The sequence below is a fragment of the Charadrius vociferus genome, unplaced genomic scaffold, assembly GCF_000708025.1.
Source record: "Charadrius vociferus isolate BGI_N301 unplaced genomic scaffold, ASM70802v2 scaffold850, whole genome shotgun sequence".
Taxonomy (NCBI): Eukaryota; Metazoa; Chordata; class Aves; order Charadriiformes; family Charadriidae; genus Charadrius; species Charadrius vociferus.
Genome location: NW_009646603.1, coordinates 5,070 through 19,532, shown reverse-complemented (window position 1 = coordinate 19,532; position 14,463 = coordinate 5,070).

Sequence of the window (14,463 nt, the reverse complement as noted above, 5' to 3'; positions counted from 1 at the left end):
AGAGGCTAAGGACTGTTTGTTTTTTTTTTTTTTTAATTGCTTTGTCAATGCCCCCTTCTCTAGTCAGGGATCCCAGCTGCCTGGCTTCCCTGCCCTCTAATTCCAAGATACTGGCCCAGTTATCCCAGCATCAGAGCAGCCAGGTGGCAATGTGCTCGCCAGAAGGTTGGCTGAAATCTTTTCGCACATCTCACAGCTCACTCAGGGATAGGGATCGGGTGATTATCTCTGATTCTGTCTCTTCCTCCCATTCCTTTGATGGCCCTGGTTCATTATCATCCCTTACTAAGCAAACTGATTTCTTGGTGCATTTCTTCTTCTGTATAGGAGCAACTAATACTGGCATGGGTTGGTTGTCTGGTTCAGCCGCAGTTCAGTGCCTGCCACTGGGGTTTGAGTAGCCACATTGCCTGTCACCATGGTCTGAGTAGACACAGTGCCTGCCACCGGGGTTGGAGTACCCACATTGTCTGCCACAGGGGTTGGAATAGCTGCAGTGTCTGCCACCTGGGTTGGAGTACCTGCATTGTTGGCCACAGGGGTTGGAATAACCACAGTGTCTGCTGGTCTGTTTCCCCCCTCTTTCCCCTGAGGGTCCTGCATAATACTGAGCAATGTTTGACAGATACTGGCTAGGGCCCAGTGCAGTGCAGTAAGTTGTGCCTTTCTGGAATAGCCACTGCATTTTAACCCTAAACAAGACCTGAAACACATTCAGGAGACATAGCAATAGGAACATGTTGGTGTGAGCATCCCAAGGATATTCGAAATTCTCAAAAGCTGTCATACCTTGCCCAAAGGAGAAAAGGGAGGCAAAATAGCTCGGGAAAGCATCCCACCCTGTCTACCCCATAGATTGGGTGTGATTGTTAATAAATTCTGAGAGACAGTGACAAAGGTATGGACAGGACAGCAGTACTGCACAAACACCCCAACATAGCCACCTGAACAGTGATGTAATTATATCATAAGCTGATATTGCACAGGACAGCAAAATGGTAATCCTGATCCCTCTCCCTGAGGTAACAAACAGCATCACAGGGAGTATATAGGACATGTAAGAATTTACATAACACAGCCATGCAAACAAATGAAGCAACATTGTAACCAGCAACTATCTAACTAATATGAGAAATGCATATAAGAAATTTGTTTTAACAAGCTCTGGTCACATCTGTCATTATCTCAACCCTCCTAGTCCCACGCTGGGCGCCAAAAATGACTGTTGTGTTTTGGCCGTAGCTGGCAACAAAGAACCATGTGGCTGCTTGCTCAACCCCCCCAGCCATGAAAATCAGAAGAAAAAGGCAAAACTCATGGGTTGAGAAAAAGGCAGTTTAATAGAACAGCAAAAGGAAGAGAAAACAATAACAACACCACTGATATATATATATACGAATATATACGAATATACGAATGCAATTACAGTGCCGCTGCTCATCAACCGGACCCGGACCATCCCTGCCGGAACCAGGACACCAAGACTCGGGGAAAAGCAGAAAGCGAAATAGGTCTGGACTTCTTGTTTGTGCCCAGCGGTGCCTTTCTCATTTCCAGAATTTTGTCACTAGGTGCTTGTGTGACATACAACCATTACCATTTAGAAAGACAAGCAGTCATATCAACTGACATAAAGAATGTTGACATTTCCATGGAAGCAGGCCAGAGTCCTTTGTCACACAGAAAAAGAATCACACAGAATGGTCAGGGTTGGAAGGGACTTCTGGAGATCATACAACCTCTCTGGGCAGCCTGTTCCAGTGCTCTGCCACACTCAAAGTAAAGAACTTCCTCCTCATGTTTAGATAGAACTTCCTATGTTCAAGTTTGCGCCCATTACCTCTTGTCCTATCACTGGGCACCACTGCAAACAAACTGTTCCCATCCACCTGGCACCCTCCCTTTTAAGTATTTATAAGTATTGATATGATTCCTCCTCAGTCTTCTTTTCTTTAGACTAAAAAGACCCAAGTCCCACAGCCTTTCCTCATAAGATGCTCCAGTCCCCTAATCTCTCCAGCGGTTCCCTGTCCTTCTTGAACTGGGGAACCCAGAACTGGACGCAATACTCCAGATGTAGCCTCACCGGGGCAGAGTAGAGAGAGAGGATAGCTTCCCTCGACCTGCTGGCCACACTCTTCTTGATGCACCCCAGGATACTATTGGCCGTCTTGGCCACCAGGGCACATTGCTGGCTCATGGTCAACCTGTTGTCCACCAGGACTCCCAGGTCCCTTTCCACAGAGCTGGTCTCCAGCAGGTCAGCCCCTAACCTGTACCAATGCATGGGATTATTCGTCCCCAGGTGCAGTACCCTACACTTGCCTTTGCTGAATTTCATAAGGTTTCTCTCTGCCCAATTCTCTTTGTCAGAGACATCTTACATGTCTGTATGCAATGATACCTAATAAAGCAAGAAGAAGTGGACAAAACATCCAGAGGCAGAGTGGAAGCTCCAGAAATGCACAGGACCTCAAATCTCTGTGTGTTGGCCTGCCGTGCATCCTTAATCTTGTATGTGAAATTGTTGGCCCAGAAGATCTTATGTGTGATGCATCTGATACTTGTGATGTATCTGATATATATGTGTACTTGTGAAGATCTGACTTGTCATGTATTTGATACACTGCCTTAACTCATGGGCTTACTGCTCAGCTAATTAGCTGCTGCTGAGTCACATGGGAAAAGGTGGAGGGAAGAAGTGATCTGCATGTATGCATGACACAGCTGGAGTAGCAGTCTGCTAAGCATCCTTGTATGTTTCTATGCTCCTTACTAGCCTCTGCCAGTCAGGCTGAGTGACACCACAAATTTGACAGTTCATTACTGCACTGAGACTACCATCAGGTTTTCATTGTAAAGAAGTCATTTCCACAAAAAGATCACATCTCACATTGTGCTGCTAAGCCCCTTTAGCACTGCCTGCTATATTTCTGAGGTCTGAAATAAGTTTTGGAGCAGGAACCATGCACAACTGTATGAATCTAGGGTAGTCCTCCAGCATCTTGTTTTGCATGCTTGCTCAGTGAGGGATCAAGATCCATCTTAACAATACAGAAACATCTTATCCTCCCTCATGCCACTATGTCCCTTCATCCAAGACCAGCACCCTTTCCACTGTTGCCCTTTGTGTATCCTAGGACAGTCTACACCACTTTTACTGGTGGTAATGTTGTCCTTTGGCTTGAACAGCTTTCTCCTCTGCGTATTTCCCAGCATGTTTACTGCTAACTGTGTTTTCACCAAGACTTCATTTTGCTGGGTAAGGCAAGCCAAGCACTCCTTGATTGATACTTCCACCAAAACTAGTGCAGTGTCAGCTTTCCCAAATGTTGGGAGTTGTACAAACTTTTCTGCAGGATGCTTCACCTGTCCCCTGTTTGATAGCATAACTATTCCTCCAACTATTCCTCCAAGTTGCCTGGAAATGACCCCATTGGTGGACAATACATTCAGCAGAATGTATTGAGGGCAGTGACATGTACAATATAAAAAGTGTGAGAGTTGATAAGCAAGCTCTTCTGACTCCTTGGTATTGTCTATTCAGTCATGTCTCCCAGTAGGCTTTAACCTCCAGGTTTTAAATTAAAATGGCTGACACTGGGCAAGTTTTTCTGTGCTGCAGGATGACCAGAGTCCTAAAATCCCCTCAGGCTACTCCTTTCCCCTCCCCTTTCACACATATGCACCTGACTCCAGTGGTATTGAATCTGCCCCCCTCTCCCCAAGTCCCTGGAAGATAAAGAATCCATGCAAAGGGTCCTCAAAGGAGAGTTTCAGTGAGGACACTATTTGAATGCACTGAGACTAGGAACTGCTGGAGATGCTGCTCATCTCAGTCCATGGAGTATCTCAGTGCTGGGAAAAATGGATTCTAATGTCTGAAAAACAGTATCATGCTTCCAGTAAAAAGTCTGAAGAAATTGTGTAAAAAGTCTCTGTGCTCAGCAGGAGGTGTGATATCATTGCATTGAGTGGGCTGCGTGAAGTGGTGAACTTTCAGAGGAGGTCTAATTCACTGAGCCAGGCAAGGCAGCTTCAGCTCCCTCTTCCTTCAAAAGTGTCAACAAGTCCAAACTGTGTTCAGTCCCCATCTGTAAAATGGAAGTGACAGCAGAGACCCATCTCCCTGCAAGAGCAGGAGTACAGAAGCATCAGAATCTCCTTTGATATTACAGAAAGGAGGAGGGAGGAGAAATCAAAGAACCTCTGATAAATAGGAAATCAAAATGATTCCCTGTCCCTGCCCTTTGGAGTCATGAGGAGTCAGTCTGTTGGCTGTATTACACAAAAGGTCTGAACCAAAATCTTCTGAGAAATTCAAAACAGCAGAGTCCTGGTTTCTTCTGAAGAACAAAAATACCTTTGTTTCCTCCTGTATACCGCTGAAAAAACTTTATTTCGGATTCATGCTTCAGTTATACTGGTGCCACAAGGGTGATGCACTCCTGAAGCCCATGGCTATTAGCTGGTGTTATTGATACCTGTTTTTAGAAATGGCCAAAGCTGAGGAATTGATTTCTTTGAAAAAAATTAAGCTTAGAGTATGACTGCAGAAGTACCAGAGCTTCTACTTACACTCAAGGTAAGTAGTATCTGTCTGTCTTCCGACTTTTGAAAAGTCTCAAGCCACTAAGGAGGTTGGAAATTCAGCCTTCAAGTTTTGAAGCACACCGGGTCTACTTGACCATGTAGTTTTCAGTTTCACCTCCAGTTCTGCTTTAAATTTATCAGCTTCATTTATTTTTTTAAAGAGCTTCAGGAAGGAGTGATATTGTTAAGTGTTGTTAATAGCACTGACTTGTTGCCGTGTTGCTATTTCATACCAATATCTGGCTGATCTGTCACCTGTTAACCAAACATAAGATGTTGTTCAGCCCAGTTTAGCTGCAGTAGAGATGTAATGCTTGTCTTGTGACAATGACAATGTCTTGTCCTGTGGTTCCTGCTGCTCAAAGCCAGTAAGCCATCAATAAATGCAGCAGTTACCTCTTCTGCTGCTGCCTCCTTGACTGGTAGGTATATTTTGTTACATCTCCAAGAATAAAACTAAGTAACATGGTATGCTGGCATAAAGCCACCCAGATGGTTTCAGAAACAAATCAAGGCTCAGCAGAAGTAAAAGACAGAAACAATTGTGTGGTCCCCAATGCCCAGTAAATCTGTTCCAGAGAATGTTTTTTGCCACTTAGTGCTAAGATCACCGCCTGCACCCATGCATGAATAGAAGTATATTTCCAAGCACAGAGAAAATGACTGGGGCATGGGTGTGAAGGGAAAGCCAAGTTACACACATCTGGCTGGAGAGAGTTCATGTTTCAGAAAAAAAAGGGTGATTTGTCCTTTCTGTTAGCCCTCTGACAGTTGAAAACAGATTTGTGTTGAAAACACACCTTTTCTTCAGAGCCCACTAATAGTGCTGTACTCACTGGAGGAAGCTGAAAAGTTCTGCCTATATTATGTCGCATGCCAGACTGAAGAACTGCAGAGTGGCTGGTTCAGAAGAGATGATGGCAGTGAGCAAATACTGCCTAGTATTGGAAGCCTGCAGTGGTTCACCCCTTTTTAAGGTGCTGAGGTGTATTTAAGGCAAAAGACAATGTATTTCTGAAGATACTCAAGGTGTCCATAGACTCTGTGTGTCTTTTCAAGGGCCTGTAAGATTTCAGTCTGTCATATTTTGCATGCATATTGTCTACCTTATCAGACGGAAGCCAGGGAAATGTGATAAAACCATTTAGATTGGTTTAAGTTGTCCAAGCATGCAGTAATTGTTCCTAAGTATTTGTTCTGAGACAACACACACGCAGCATTTTCAAAATCTCCTGCTGCTCCTGCATGGGTGGTCTCCACAATAAAGCCTTTGTTAATTGTAAAACCAACTGCTTCAAGCCCATCAACAGTTAGTCTTCAAAGACATACCACTGCACATAGAGAAGGTTTCATTCCTCCTGATGCAAAAACCGGCACCATCTACCTCCACAAGGGCCAAAAAGCAAGATTAAAGTGGCAGACTCAAGTAGCATAGCAATGGGACATCCTTACTGGCAACAGGCCAAAACTCAGGCTTTGAGAAAAACAAGATTCCCCTAATCCACAGGGCATCACTTTTAAGATGCATTAAAGCTTAAGGCATCAAAATCAAAAGTCCTGAAGCTCTGCTTTGAAATCCCTGTTTATCTAATATCTAATGTGAAGGGTTCACAGCAGCTGGAAAGCACTGCAATGGGCTTGATTTTGCAACAATGCTTTGGCAAGCTCTTATTCTACACTCTCAGCCATGGACACCAGATCTCAGGGACGGGTCCTATACCAGCTGATGGCTGAGAGCCCAGGCTGGACCCAAAAGCACCAAAAGGTACATGTCCCAGGGCAAGCCAGGATGTAAATGGTAGAATCCGGAGAGGAGGCTTGCCAGAGGGGAACTGTGAGTGCCGTAAAACTAAACCAACAGTGCTCTCGAGTGTTGGAAATAAAAATCACAGTTCAGTTGAGTCCACCTCTTCATGCTCCCGGCTCCAGATGCCTGTTTTGTCTGGGTCATAGCAGCCCCAGAAAGCCAAATAAATAAATAAATATAAATAAGGCAAAAGTTGTAATGGGGAGGAGAACACGAAGGCCAAAGGAGGACTAATCTCATGTTGGCCATAACCTAGTAGCACTGTGAGTGCTTCCCTTCCCCGGGGTCAATCCTTCTTTAACCCTGTGTGTTCATAGAAACAAAAGGTCACAGACTTGACTTCCTGCTCATATTTGAACCAAACCCCAAATTTGTCTTCCTTAGACCAGGAAGATGTCCTGTGGGCTTCTTAGTGACTGGCATATCACAGTTTACACATGAGGTGGGTTGTCCCTCACCTTGGGGTCAGCAGGGACCACCCTGACCAGACTTTTATAAACATTGTTAAAATCTTTCTTTAATTTAATGCTGGCTTGCAGTGGCAGTCTGGCAGAGCAGAACTAAACAGAAGTGCACTGTGCAAACCAAGAACAGTATAGGAAATTGATTACCAAGATGATACTGCCAACAGGAAAAAAAATTAGGGTCTTTCTGTGCAGGGAAACGGAAAAAAAAGGTCCATCAGAGCTATTGTTAAATCTGGCCAGGGACATCAAGGGCAACAACAAAAATTTCTATAGTTATGTCAGTGACAGAAGGAAGACTAGGGAAAATGTGGGCCCACTCAGGAAGGAAACGGGAGACCTGGTTAACCGGGACATGGACAAGGCTGAGGTACTTAATGATATTTTTGCCTCAGTCTTCACCAGTTAGGACTCTAACCACACCACTCAAGTAGCAGAAAGCAAAGGCAGGGACTGGGAGAATGAGGAAACATCCACTGTAGGAGATCAAGTTCAAGATCAGTTGAGGAACCTGAAGGTGCACAAGTCCATGGGACCTGATGAGATACGTCCATGGGTCCTGAGGGAACTGGCAGCTGAAGTTGCCAAGGCGCTCTCCATCGTATTTCAGAATTCATGGCAGTTTGGTGAAGTTCCCACTGACTGCAAAAGGGGAAACATAACCCCCATTTTTAAGAAGGGAAAAAAAGAAGACCCAGGGAACTACAGGCCAGTCACTCATCTCTGTGTCTGGCAAGATCATGGAGCAGATCCTCCCGGAAACTATACTAAGGCATGTGGAAAATAAGATGATCAGTGACACCTGATGTGGCTTCACCAAGGGCAAGTCATGCCTGACAAATTTGGTGGCCTTATACTGTGGCATTACAATGTTGATGGATAAAGGGAGAGCAATAGAAATCATCTACCTGAATTTGGGCAAGCCATTTGACACTGTCCTGCACAACATCCTTACCTCCAAATTAGAGAGACATGGATTTGACTGATGGACGGCTCAGTGGATAAAGAATTGGCTGGATCGTTGCACTCAACAAGTTGTGGTCAATGGCTCGATGTCCAACTGGAGACCAATGATGAGTGGTGTTTCTCAGGGGTTGGTGTTGGGACTGGTACTATCTAACATCTTTGTTAGCGACATGAATGTTGGGATTGAGTCCACCCCTCAGCAAGTTTGCCAATGATACCAAGCCATGTGGAGCCGTCAACATGCTGGAGGGAAGCGGTACCATCCAGAAGGACCTTGACAAGCTTGAGAAATGTGCCTGTGTGAACTTCGTGAAGTTCAACAAGGCAAGGTGCAAGGTCCTGCACATGGGTTGGAGTAATCCCAAGCACAAATATAGGCTGGGCAGAGTATGGCTTGAGAACAGCCCTGAAGACTTAGGGGTTTTGGTTGATGAGAAGCTCAGCATGAACCGATAATACATGATCATAGCCCAGAAAGCCAGCAGCATCCTGGACTTCAAAAGAAGCGTGGCCAGCAGGTCAAGGGAGGTGATTCTGCCCCTCTGCTCTCATGAGACCCCATCTGGAGTACTGCATCCAGCTCTGGAGTCCCCAACATAAGAAGGACATGGACCTGTTGGAGTAAGTCCAGAGGAGGGGCATACAGATGATCAGAAGGGCTAGATTACCTCTCCTATGAAGACATGCTTAGAAAATTGGGGTTGTTCAGCCTGGAGAAGAGACATCTCTGGGGAGACCTTATAGCAGATTCCAGTACCTAAAGGGGGCTGACAGAAAGGATGGGGAGGGACATTTTATCAGGGAGTGTAGCAATAGGACATTTTATAAGGGCTTGTACCGATAGGACTAGGGGTAATAATTTTAAACTGAAAGAGGGTAGATTTAGATTAGATGTTAGGAAGAAATTCTTTACTCTGAGGGTGGTGAGACACTGGAACAGGTTGCCCAGAGAAGTTATTGAGGCCTGGCAGGGGGGTTGGAGCTCGGGGACCTTTAAGGTCCCTTCCAACTCTAACCATTCTATGATTCTATGATTGTAAAGGACTCTGTAGCCTTTTCTTACATGCCCCTTCAACACTCAGCCCAAGCCACTACCTGCATGTCCCAGAGAACCTGGGAGATCCCGGGTGTGTAACAAATTACAAGAAAGGAGAAATTGTTATAAAGTATACAAGTTTCTATAAACTCTTTTTTTTTTTTTAAATAAAATCTTACTATACTGTACAGCTGTCATGTGTTTGTGTATTTATACAGTGGGGATTTGGTTGGTTGTCTCCACATTTACAGAGATGGGCGTATGGCAGCTCAGGCTAAGAGTGAGATGGAGCATGTAGAAAAATGTTACAAGGTCTTTTATACATGTTTATGGCCATTTTTTCTTCTTCCAGCTTATGGTAGCTAAATATTTTTGCCTTGAGAGTTTCATCTTGATAATGAATACCCTGTGCTGTTCTTGATTTTTACTTTTTTTCTCTTAAACCTTAGTTGAGTTGTACATGCACACACATACACTTTTTTTCATGTATTTTCTATAAATTTTTCTTTTGAGAGCTGCACCAGCAAAATAACATTAGTGTTTCCTCTCCACCATGTGTTTTCACATTTATTGTAAACTTATCTAAAGATTCATGAATCAGAAGAGGATTCACACACCCTCTTCTACAAACTACAGTCCAGGATCAGCCAGAGATGTGCTGAGGTCAGTGTTTAAAGCTTGGGGTCTTGTTTGAACATTACCAGAATTAATGAACCTCTATCCAGGGCAGCTGGTCACCTGTCTGAAAAAGAATCAGAAGTCAGGCACAAGATTTTCTTAATTCCCTCCTCTATCCATTGAGAGTAAATGAAATATCAGAGACATCAGGAAGCTCTGGGCTTCCTCCACCCAGGAGGAACTTCTTCTCTTTGCTTTTTAGCTGGAAATGAAACACAGTGACATTCACTGAAGCCCTTGCACATGTACGAGAGGCAGCCTTAGTGCATGAGTCACGTGTTACAAAAACAGACTCTTGGATCAGCCCACAGAAGACAGTGTGCAGAGCTGAGAACAAGGAAGATGAGGAAAGAAGAGAAAGGCAATCTGAACAAAACTCTAGTGGGAGCACTGCTAAGCAAAAGTCCATGCAGGCAGGGGAAAAAGAGCAAAACTCCAACTCAACATGAAGGGTCCAAAACCATTAATGATTTAGTGTAAACATGGGACTTTGTATTTTTTACTCTTTCTGCAGCTACTATCAGCAAAACTTATGGGGATGGAGGCTGTATTATCTTCCACTGTCTTGAGTACTGGGTTCTCAAAGGGTGGATGCCATCCATTTTGTTTCATTTCATAACAGAAGAACAGGGTATCATTAAATTTTTCAACTTGTATGATGGTTTAGCCTATATTGCTGCAGAAAACAATCTGAACAGTTTCACCTAGACAGGTGTTCTCAATTATTATATAACATGTGCTTCAGTTCAGTGTATTTCAAGAGGTAATATCTGCCCTTTCACAATTATTTTCTATTGTTATTGGAGCTACGACTGCTCACTTAACCACTGTCTTCACAGAAAAAAAAAAGGGTGCTGAGTCTGTCTATGTGTTAATCACTAAATAGGCCTGATTTCTTCTGTTTTCATGCTGCAACAGAAACACAACTTCACAATGGCCAAATGCAGTTACTGCAGATTACCAGCTTTTCTGTAGTCACTGCTCTGTCATGTTAATGTTCACTGCCTGAGGCATAGTATCTCATAAGCAATTAAAATTATCATTCACAGAGGAAAAACTAACATCTGAGGATGAAATGGCAGGTCAGACAGGCAATTGCAGCACTCTATTTGTTCTTTTCAGTGCTTTTTAAATTCTGTCTTCTCTGAAAAGCATTTAGAATACAGTCATCAACATCTAATTTTTCTCTTCATTAAAGAGTGGGATTTTCAAAAGAGGTCAGTATGGGCTTAATTCTCCTCCTACTGATCCCAAGGGTAAAACATTCAGTGATTTCAGTGGCAGGAGGGTAAAGCAAGTTCCTGTGCTTCTGAAATCCCACTTGCCAATATTCTCTCAAAGGAAAAACTGCAAACTACAGGGATAAGAAGTCTCAATTAGTAATGAAACAATACAGGCTGCAGTAATGCAAGGATCTCCAGGCTGCTTCCCCAGGGACACAGCTGAAGCCAGGCCTGCAACATCCATGCACTGGGGCAAAGCATCTGCTCTGTCTTGTCCCAGTTGCCTATGGCTCACTGTAGTCCTGAGAGCTTCCCACAAGGTGCAGGTCAGATTTTTCCCAAGCCCTAACAGATTTAGGAGCACAAATTCCCAATGAATCTGTAGGTGAGATTTAAAAAACATCTGTAACAAATTTGCAGGGTTAAGCTAACTAACTTTTCAAGGTGTCAGTGCTGCTAAATAGCAAAGAAAAGGTAAAGAGGTAGAAATTTTAATAATGGACTCTGTGCCTCTCTGGTGACATGACCTACTCTACTTTTCTGGCAGAAACATAGTTCTCAACCACAGCTTTGCTGATGCAGAGCCACTTGTATCTGAGCTGCCTAGGTAATATCATAATTTACATGGAAATGCTGCACTGTTCTCTGCTGGACGCAGCGGAGGATTGTGGAGATAGACTAATGAATAAACGCAGGTACATAAGTGGAGCCTAGGGTGAGAGGAAAGAGGAGCTGAGATCGCTGAATAGGTGAGAAGCACTTGAAAATCTCACCAAAGCACAACAGTAAATATGTGCATAACCATTGCAGAGACCCTGGCCATAGGACACAGAGAAGGGGAGGCCATGGTGTCAGCCACAGAGCTGGGAACATGAGGAGGGAACATGCAACCATTGGGATGAAAAGGCTAGGTCCTCCTAGCACAGCTGAGGAACTGTGCAGGAAGGAAAAGACAATGCTGCTGAGCAAGTCAGGAGGCAGCACATGAGGCAGCTTAGCTGTGGTGGTAATTCAGTTGATGAAAAGACAGTCAGTAATGTCCTTACACACTGTAGCAGAAGGCACTGATCTTTGGGGAAGCAGTTGTGAGAGGAAGAGCAGAGCACAGATGAGTTCAGAGCCTTCAGACCTGTAGTCAATCCAGACTGAAATCATAGAATCATAGAATGGTTTGGGTTGGAAGGGACCTTAAAGATCATCTAGTTCCAATCCTCCTGCCAGAGGCAGGGACACCTCCCACTAGACCAGGTTGCTCAAAGCCCCATCCAACCTGGCTTTGAACACTTCCACAGATGGGGCCTCAATAACTTCTTTGGGCAACCTGTTCCAGTGTCTCACCACACTCATGGTGAAAAATTTCTTCCTGATATCAAATCTAAATAGTATCTCCTAGGGTGGTCAGCACTGACATTTCACAGAGAAGTCAGTGCAGAGGAATAAAGAAGTAACCTAGCCATTTCTGGCCCACTTCTGGAGGACCAAGGGCTACGTCTAAGCTGCTCTAGATGCACCTCCACTGACACAGAACACTCATTACAGACATTAGCCAACATGTTCTTCACTCACATAGAGGTCTCAACCCGTAATAGGCTGTAGGACTCTGAGGATTCTTAAAAGTACATTAAAGATCAGTAGAAACCACAAGTTCAGGTTTGTGACATAACTCAAACTGCAGGAGACCCTGTATCACATTCCTGTACACTTACTGCCCAAAATACATTGAGTCATAGAATCATAGAATGGTTTAGGTTGGAAGGGATCTTGAAGACCATTGCATTTCAACCCCCCTGCCATAGGCACACCTCCCACTAGACCAGGTTGCTCAAAGCCCCATCCAGCCTGGCCTTGAACACCTCCAGGGATGGGGCCTCAACAACTTCTCTGGGCAACCTGTTCCAGTGCCTTACCACCCTCACAGTGAAAAATGTCTTCCTAATAACTAATCTAAACCTACCATCTTACAGTTTGAAGCCATTACCCCTTGTCCCATCACTGCATGCCCTTGTAAAAAGTCCTTCCCCAGCTCTCCTGTAGGCCCCCTTTAGGTACAGGAAGGCTGCTATAAGGTCTCCCTGGAGCCTTCTCTTCTCCAGGCTGAACAACCCCAACTCTCTCAGCCTGTCTTCATAGGAGAGATGCTCCAGACCTCTGATCATTTTTGTGGCCCTCCTCTGGACCTGCTCCAACAGGTCGATGAAGCACTCACACCTATTTTAAGAGAAACTCTGGCTCGCAGTGAAGAGTCCCATGGCTCCTTCTAAGAATCTCTGCTCTTCAAAGGGCTTCCTCATCAAGGTTGAAGTGGTCAAATGGTAGTAACAATAGTGAAAGCCAATGTTGATAAGGTAGCCATAGTTTATTCCCCTCCCTTGATTGTCTTCCCACATTCCTTAACAGCACCACCTACCCTGCCTTTACAGGCATAAAGTGCAGAAACAGCTAGACTTTAACATCCAAAGCCATCCAACACTTTTTTGGCTGCCACAGTTGATGGTTTGGCAGCTGGTATCTTGTTGCTGCCTGCGGTGCTGTTGTGCTGACCTCCTCATTTTCCAAAGTAATCCCAATATTACTAGTCACATCCACCCCTTTTCAAAACAAATTCCTTTCTAAACTCCCCCCCCCACACCCCACCCCGGTGTTTCTAGTGTTTACAATATAGTACAAGGATTTCTAAAAGCAAGAACACGAAGCCCAAACTCAGAACTGAGATGATTCAGGTTCAGTTGATGACAAGGTTTAGCAACCTATGCTGACAAAATAGGTCAGAAAAATTACTTTAAAGTTCCAGTTAACAGCAACTATCAAAAGAATGCCTGTGGATCCATGTTGCACAAATTCAAAGGAAAGCACAAAGAGACAACACATGTGGCATACAGAAAATTTCACGGCAACTGGGTCATCAGTCATCTCATTGTGTGTTTTGTTACAAAGATAAAACCAATGAATGGGTGAAACCAACCAATCTTTCTTGCCATCCTAAATCAAACAACGCTTACTTCAAAGACGAAACTTTTGAAGTTTGACATGTGAATCAAAAGCATAACAACTGAGAAAGTCATCCATTCATTTATTGCTGTGAATGCTAAAACACGTCTTTCAGAATAAGTCAACCAAATTACTAAGGCCGCAACGCCTCCCACAACTGCTGAAAGTTTCTTGCTCCCTGCAATGAGAACCACAATAACAGTAACACTGAAATAGAAAATAGTCACAAATCTTGATCTAATACATGCTTTGGAAACGAAGAAATAGCTGAAGATACTCAAAGGATGATTGTCTGGTTTAGGCTGGGCTGGCCATTAAATGAATGCTCTAATGATCCCTTTCAACCTCAACCACTCTGTCTTACATACTCAGTGCATTGCTTCCTACATCAAGGTAATACAAATGAGTCCATGATTTGCATAGCTAGCGTAACCAGGAAAAAGGTGTCAGCGAAAAGAGCTTGGGGGCATATTGGCAAGTGAGTTAGGAAAAGCTTCAATATGTTGGTGCTACTCATACACATTAATAATCAAGGTTTACTGTTTTAGACACTGCTTTGCTAATGCTGGACTTTATTAAAGCACACCCAATATAGACATACCTTTGGACAATGAAAAAGGGAGCAAACAAGTGAAATTAGTTTATTCCTACTGAGGAGCAGTTGGGCAGAAAAATACCTTTTTCCTCAACTGTAATCAGAAAGTTTTA